Here is an 8,333-nt window from a genome sequence, read left to right on the forward strand (position 1 = left end):
GAGAATTCAATTATTTAAATACAAACAAAGATAATTTATTGAATAATTGAATGTTTCCTAAAATTGAATTTTCATACGTATAATTTTATTAACAAATTTTGAAATAATTAAATTCTTTCGACAAACTTTAATAGAATTTTAAAGAATAATTATATTTTTCGAGGAATTCGATTAAAATTTGTATTACAAATAATTGAAATTCTGCAATGAATTTTATTATTTATGAAAATAATTGAATTATTGCGAAGAATTTTTGTAAAAATGTTTCAAATAGATTTTTTTTGAAAAAATTTATGCAAAATAATTGATATAAAAATTATTGAATTAAGAAAAATTTTTGAAAATAATTGAAATTTTGCTATAAATTTTATTAAAATTTTTAAAAATAATGGAATTTTATTACTTTTGAAAATAATTGAATTACTGCGAAGAATTTAATGCCAAATTTTAAAACAATTGATTTTTTTTAGCAAAAATTTATGCAAATTCTATTCTAAATAATTGAATTCATGTAAAAAAAATTTTTTTGAAAATAATTGAATGTTTGTGTAGAATTTTATAAAAACTTTTGTTTAATAATGCAATTCTTTTGGGAAATTTTATTAAAATAGTAGAATATTGAAAACCATTGAAGTAAGAAAAATTTTTGGAAATAATTGAAATTTTGCCATGACTTTTATTAAAATTTTTGAAAATATTTAAATTCTTGTAATGAATACTACTATTTATGAAAATAATTGAATTTTTCTATTTATTTTTAAAGATAATTGAAATTTTGACCACAATTTTTTTTAGATTTTTCTTAAACCTAATTGAATTTCCGCAAAGAATTTTAATTATTACGAATTGAAAAATGAAACCAGTCTTTTGAAAATGAATTAGCATCAATAATGTCACCGTTAAACACTATTAACGTCCTTTTTATAACGTAATTTACTTTAGTGGATAAAGTGCCATATCACTCTCTATTGGTTAGAAGAAAAACAACTAACCACGTCCTATAAATGATCGATAGCTTTAATTCATTACTTGTATGAGGCAACGTGATAGCAAATAATCGATCATAAAGTACACATCAAGGATAAAAAGAAAATCTATCAAAAAAAAATGAAAAAGAAGCAAACTTTTTCCAGCTCTATATTCCAATAAAGAAATAAAGTCATTGATATCTTTGATGAATCAAAATAATACTCTTTTTTAATCATTAAAAATTTGATAATAGGAAAATAGCAGGTTCCTAAAATTCTGAATGTTCACGAACGATATTTATTTCTCCGTCAAATTCAAATTTTATTATAATAATTTTGGGTCAAACAAATTAATTATAGTTTCTAAATATTAAATTCGAGTTTTTAGTTTTTACTGCAATTTTTATTTTTTGAATGTTTAATGAAAAATATATCGTAAGTTTGAATGTTTAAAACTTGTGAAATTTACTACACGGAAATAGTGAAAAACGCCAAAAAGCAAAAATGCGCTGAAAAAGCAGTAAAATTTTGGTTTTACTTTGCATATAAAAAGTTACTCTCTCTACATTTTTGTAAATATTTTAGCAGCTCCTTATTTCCAAAGAAAAATAAAGAAGTTGTAAAATATTTATGCGCAATAAAATAAGAAAACATTTTCCAAACGACAAAAAAAGAATTACTTTTCTTTTAAAGTAAATTTTTGAAAAAAAACAAACATACTTTCCCTAGAACAAAAAGAAAGAGTCTTTTATTCAATAGAGACATAGTAAAATTTTACACATGCCAGGGTATAGAAAAAGAGGCTGAAAATTGTATGAACTTGCATTGTTGATTTAAAAACGTTGAGGGTACGTTTTTGCTGACCTAAAGAGAGAGAAGAATTTTTTTTTTGCTCGCTCTCTCTCTTTCTCTCTCCTCTCTTTTTATTGGGCAATGTTTTGAAATTCACGAGTCCACTTTTGCAACCATATAGTGGAGATTAGAGAATTCTTTGTTAGACTTTCAATGGTTTGGAACAGCACACGTTTTTATAGTGCTCGATATTTCATCTCTCAATGGGACGAATTTTTGCTCCACTTTCAACCTACTCTACAATATCGGATGAGAAAACACAAAAAAAAAAAAAAAAATAGAAAAAAGTGCGAATGAACCTGGACCTTTCACAAATTTGAACGTGATATTGACCTATGAAAGATTCTCTCGACAAGATACTTCTCTTCTTTAATCAAGGACCTCAGTTCAAAATTTTGTATCAAAATGAAAAAAAAAATAATGAGTAACATGAGAAAATATATATAATATAGAGGAAAATTTTGAAACAAGTTTTTTGGGATAAATTTCAAAAAAGGATTTTTTTTTAATAAAGTCGTGCAAATTCTTGTTTTAGAAATTAGAAGTGATGATTGAAAATTAAAAAACAATTTGAAAAATTGGAAAACAGTTTTTTACAATTGAGAAATCATTTTTCAAAATTGGGAAGCCTTTTTTGACTTTTTAAAAATTATTTTCTAATTCCGCAGGAGATTTCCCGATTGATTTCTATTTTTATAAAATGATTTTTGAATTTTTAATAATCAAATTAATATTTGCTAAAAATGTGTCGCTTCCAATTGATTTTCCAATTTTAAAATTTGTTTTGATTTTTATAAAGAGATTCCCGATTTTCAACAATAATTATTCAATTATTCAAAATTTTTTCTTTGTAAAAAATTTTGAATAATTGAAAATCATTGTTGAAAATCGGGAATCCCTTTATAAAAATCAAAACAAATTTTAAAATTGGAAAATCCATTGGAAGCGACACATTTTTAGGAAATACAAAATTGATTTTAAAAATTCAAAAATTAGTTTATAAAAATAGAAATCAATTTGATAAATAGAAAAATCATTCCTAAAATTTAGAAATCATTTTTAAAAATAAGACAAACATTTTAAAAATTTGAAAACAATTTTTAATAATTGGAAAATTATTTTTAGAAATTAGATTTTAGATTTTAGATAATTAGAAAATAATATTAAAAATTTATGTGGTCCATAATGTAGTTAATAATTTTTAAGCATCAAAAATCTGGTTTATAAGTTATTAAATCATAAAAATTAGAAATTCATTTTTAAACATTCAAATATCATTTTTGATAAATAGAAATTCAATTTTTAAAGTTTGAAAATCATTTTAAATTACTAAAAATTATTTTTAAAAATTAGAAAACAATTTTTAAAATTGAAAAGCAACTTTTAATAATTCTTATTAAAATTATTAATTAGAATCCTAATTAAAATTATTAATTAGAATTCTAATTAAAATTATTACCCAATTTTTTAAAATTCTCATTCCAATTCATTTTTATAAATTCTAATTCTAAATTTTTTCGAAAATAACAATAACTTCTTTTTTAAATAAATATTAAATCATTATTATTTTTTAGGATTATTACCTAAAATTTTTCTTTAAATAAATTATTTTTAATAATTTTCAAATCCATTTGTTTACAATTCAATTTTACACAAGATTTCGTTTATTCGAAAATTCTTCAATGAATTATATATTACATTAGAAAAAAAAAGCACAAAATAATTTTTTTTTAAATTCAGTTAAACTTTTTAAAAAAAATTAATTCTGCAGAATTGTTACTTAAAAGTATGAAAAATTTAAATTTTCAAAGATTTTTATTTAAAACCTTTTTAAAATTAAATTATTTATAAAAATTTACGCTGTAATGCTTTTAATGTTGAATTATTATCAAAAATTTTAGCTGAAATCCATTTTTTAATCAATATTTATTAGAAAATTTTACGAGAATTCAATTATTTCTTTATTTTTCAATCAATTAAATACAAAAAAAAATAATTTATTGAATAATTGAATGTTTCTCAAAATTGAATTCTTATAAAGAATTTTACCAATAAATTTTTAAATCATTCAATTCTTTTGACGAATTTTAATAATATTTTTAAGAATAATTACATTTTTTCGAGGAATCCGATTAAAATTGAATTAAAAATAATTAAAATTCAGCTATGAGTTTTATTATTTATGATTTATTTATTGAAAATCATGAAATTGAGGAAAATTTTTGGAAAATAATTGAAATTTTGCCAAGAAATTTATTATGTTTTTTGAAAATAATTGAATTTCGGAGAACAATTTTATTATTTATAAAGATAATTGAAATTTTGCCGAGAACTTTTTCCAACTTTTGAACGTAATTGAATTTTTACAAATATTTGTAACTTCTCCAAAATTCAGTTTTTTTAAAAATTTTTTTAACTAAAATTCTTCTATAAATCCATTATTTTTAAAAATTAATTAAATGTATATTAAAAAATTTAACTAATTTCAGAAGAATTTGAATTATTTACATTTTTGCAAAAGACGAAGTTCTTTAAAATTTCTAATTAAATTAATTCAAAATTGAAGTTTTATAAAATTTCAAATTAATACCTTTTGAAGTTCATCTATTTACGAATAAAGTTATTTAATTAGAAATTATTGTCAAAAATTGAAAAAATTGAAGGTTTCTTGTCAATTTTATAGTTTATCGAGGCAAACAAAAATAACACAAAAATTCCGAATTTTCTTATGAATTCTAAAAATTTAATTTTTTCCAGTACAAATTTCAAATTTTAATTCATTTTAATTTGCGATATTTTTGTGTTTTACTTTATTTCAATTTTTATTTTCTGAAAAAATTATTTCCGAATTCAAGACCAATTTTTACCTTCGCATATAGTAAAATTTACCGGTAATTTTCTAAAAATGTTAAAAATTGTCAGAAGGTAAAAAAGCAGAGAAATTATTTACATTATACTCCGCGTAAATAGTAAAAGTAACTTTATTCATTTCTTCCTCGCTGGGAAATTAAAAAAAAAACCTGTTTGATTTTAATTTAGAGAAAAATTAACATCGTGAATCGTTGCCATAAATTTTTTTTTTCCTTTCAAACTATTTAATTACTTTTCTCTCGTAATGGTCTAACTTGATTGGGTATAAAACTCAATAAAATTTTCTCTCCCCTTATAAAAGCATCCTCTCTCCCCGAGATCTTTTTCCAATAAACGCAACGCGGCATAATACTTTAGGTTTTTGCGATCAAACCATCTCTCTATATACAGACTCTTTCTTTTCCAACGACGACGATGACGACGGGGGTCGCTCATAAAATCCGAGATCGCTCATCCTAAACCCAAAAGCATAAAAAAGAAAAAAGAAGAGAATAAGTCTTTCCACACATGATCTTGGATCGTTTTTGCCTAACATTCAATGTTACTTTCTCTGTATACCCGACAGTCCCCAACAAAAAAAAAAAAAATTTTTTTTTTACCCTCATCTCTCCATAGATGTCCGCGCGCGTTTATATTTCCCAATATACCAATTTGTCGATCGATACACTTTATTTTCTGTCTCTCGTTCCATTTCACTATTTAAGGGGGGGATGAGGGGGGAGTCGCTTAAAACCTCCATACGAATTTTTTTTTTTACCCCTAAAACTATTTTATTTATATCGACTGGAAAAGTCGTCCAATTTCCAATCCTATATAATTTGCAACTAAAGAAAAACGTGCATTTAACGTGAACTGTTTTTTAGCTGCACGGAGGGAGGGGACATTAATTTTGTCCCCCGGTGTCCGGCGTGATTCTAAAATCAAGACTATATATGTATATATACTAAGCTTACAGTTATTGGAAATCGTGCACCGACTGTAAAGACGTTAGGAATGACATTTTCAACTCTCTAAAAACATTTCCGGAATCCCTTTACCAAACAGGTATATATATATATCGAAATAGCGAACGGAAGTATAAATAGAGAACTTTTTAAATCTCTTCTAAAATCGTTTAAATTGTTAAGAGAGAAACCACGATGCGAATCAAAACTTGATCGTGACATTTATTACCCCGTGAGATTGGGGCAACAAAATCCCTGCTCATTATGAAAAAAAAAAAAAAAAGAAAAAGTAGTAGAAGAAGAAGAAAAAGATTGGTTATATTGAAAAAGTTTTCATGCAACTCTATAATACTAACTTCATAATTGCGAGTCTAGATAAAAACTTATTGTTTTCTTCTATAAAATGAAAAATGAACGAAATCTATAATATTGAAATAAAAGTGTGTTAGAAATAATTTCTTTACGAAAATTGCATTTTTATTTTACTTTTATGTATTCGTAAAAATTTTAACAAAAAAAAAAACATAAAGTTCGCTCAAAAAATAATTTTTCATCTTCTGCTGATGCAGTAACAAATTGTAATCAGAATTTAGCAAGTTCGAAAAAGTTTGTCCTCTAAGAAGAAGTTTAAAAAGTATGTAAAAATTGAAGTTGAATTAACTTGAAAAGAAATTCTTTCTAATTTTTCGTTTTTGTACCGACTATTTTTACAGCTTCGTTGTGTTTAATCTAGGATGAGAATTGAATGTTATTGGAAAAGAAATTTTGAAAGTAGAATTTTTATGTGTTGTAATAATTTTTTTCTCGTTCGGAATTCAAAATCCCTTTTTTTTTTTTTTTATTGAAAATGCCCTATACGCGTTGGTTGTTTTTTCAACTATACTGTAAAAACAATAAATTATGAATGAACTAGAGAGAAAGATGAAAATTGTATTATGGATTTTGCATTTTACGAACTGTATAGTGGATATAATGTTTGTTTTAGCGAGGCTATTTTATTCACTATATCTATAGTACAGTATATCCTACTATGCATTATTCATCGGCAACCGTATTATCATTACATATTTCATTCATTCCACTAATATATAATGCACAGGAAATTCTGCAAAAATTAAGGATAAAATATCGACAGATGGATATGATCGTTTATATGCATCGTATTCCTCAAATGTTTTTGAATTATAGGCAAAGTATTAAATCAAAAGTTGAAAAAAATTGCGACTGTCGTTTATACGGAAACAGCTTGCAAGTTTAGAGCGCGCAGTTTCAGCATTTCAGAATACCTATTATTTTAAGTTGAGAATTTTGTTTCATTACAGAGCGAGGAATGTATATGTATTATTTTCTTTTTCTCTTTCTCTTCTTGTCAAAAGAAAGAGTTGTCATTTTATAAAATTCTCCCTCAATTTAAATTATTATTACGTTTAATATCCAAAAATATATTTTATAATTAAATCATAAAAAAAGAAGAAATATTTCCTTATTTTTAATAATGAATTTTTAAAAAGTCCAAAAAGTTATACTATCCGAGATCTTTAACTATTTCAAATTATTTATAATTAAATGTTGAATATAATTATAAAAAAAGTTGAAGTTCAGAATGTTGCAAAAAAAAAACATTGACAATAAGTATATTACTCGAAGAAATCGCAACAACATTGTCACAAAAATAAATTAAAAAACAAGATTTTTATTTATATTTCAACAAAAACTGTTGTATATTTTTTAAAAGTAATATTTAAATTCCTTTAAAAAAATTTTTCGTTAATCAACATTATGGACTTTAAACTTTGTAATTATATAAACATTATGTGTGTATAAAAAAATAATTTGAACATATATCACAATTAGGTAATAAAACATTTTAACGAGTTGTACACGTCACTAGAAATTGCTCTTTTGAAATCGTCATTCATTCGGAATATTTGCATCCTACCTCTGATTTGTGCACCCCACAAGTGATTGGCGGAAAATGACAATAGATTACCAGCGAGTATGCATTGTAAAATTGTCGAATGAATTCAACGCGATCAATTGCGTGAACAGAAGCAGAAACAACGATAATATCGGACCATAAAATCTCCTCTGATGTCACATGTTCCACATTTTTCTGACTAACGAAATGTTTATTCTAAAAAAAAACACAACAAAATATAAAAAATAAAAACCTTCCTTCTATACACTATTTTTGCGCGAAATTAATGAAATGAATCGGCCTTTCATCTTTTTTCTCTCCAAAGGCAATCAAGTCAGTACTGTCCATCAGTATCAAAATTCTAGAAATAAAAATTAGGCAAAAAAAGATTACCCACTCAAATTGAACAATTTCGAATATAAATTACACTTCTCAATTTCCTCCTCACTTGTCTCTGAATTTTTCAAAGAATTAAAGTAAAAAAAAAACAATTTTTCTAATATAAGGACAATGCGCATGAAATAAAAAAAAAACGTTTGAATAAGTCAAGAATATCTGAATTCAATTGATCAATTGTTACGTAAAATTGTAACCGCAATGAAAATTGCCATCAATTTAAATCGTTTTTTAAACGTGCAACTAAAAAGTTCCACAATGGAAAATAATTAAAGGGTTGAAAGTCGGATGGATTTAAATACACTGTCATTATTTGAGAGAAAAAAAATTAATTTTCTTGTTAAATTATTTCCTTGCAATTTAGCAGAATATCAATTTGAAAAT

This window comes from Leptopilina heterotoma, unplaced genomic scaffold (genome assembly GCF_015476425.1).
Source record: "Leptopilina heterotoma isolate Lh14 unplaced genomic scaffold, ASM1547642v1 Lhet_13, whole genome shotgun sequence".
In the NCBI taxonomy this organism is placed as follows: domain Eukaryota; kingdom Metazoa; phylum Arthropoda; class Insecta; order Hymenoptera; family Figitidae; genus Leptopilina; species Leptopilina heterotoma.